Source organism: Solanum tuberosum, unplaced genomic scaffold (genome assembly GCF_000226075.1).
Source record: "Solanum tuberosum cultivar DM 1-3 516 R44 unplaced genomic scaffold, SolTub_3.0 scf01034, whole genome shotgun sequence".
Lineage (NCBI taxonomy): Eukaryota > Viridiplantae > Streptophyta > Magnoliopsida > Solanales > Solanaceae > Solanum > Solanum tuberosum.
In genome coordinates, this window is record NW_006239962.1 from 16,298 (window position 1) to 16,757 (window position 460).

Below are 460 nucleotides of genomic sequence, written 5' to 3' on the forward strand. Positions count from 1 at the left end.
ACATCATCAATCACCACAAGGTATTTGCATTCTGTTAATAGCTTACGAAGGTGATTTTCTAGATCTATTTCTGCCATCTTTTCCAACAAATCTAGAGTTTCCTTGGCGCAACCTTGGATGGATTTTATGATAGTCTTAAGAAGATCCATTGTGTTGTACTCTTGAGAAACACATATCCAAGCGCGTGTAGGGAAGCTTCAAGCTATGTTAGGACTGGTGTAGAGGTTTCTTGCAAGAGTGGTCTTGCCTAATCCGCCCATGCCATAAATGGAGAGGACGGTTCGACGAGGCTCTGCTTTGAGAAGTTGAGCTAGCAATGTTTGTACAACATCCTGAAGTCCAACAAAAATGTAATCCTGGTCATCCACATATGAGGTAGGTACAACATCCTGAAGTCCAACAAAAATGTAATCCTGATCATCCACATATGAGGTAGTTCTCCTCAATGTTGTAACCTGAT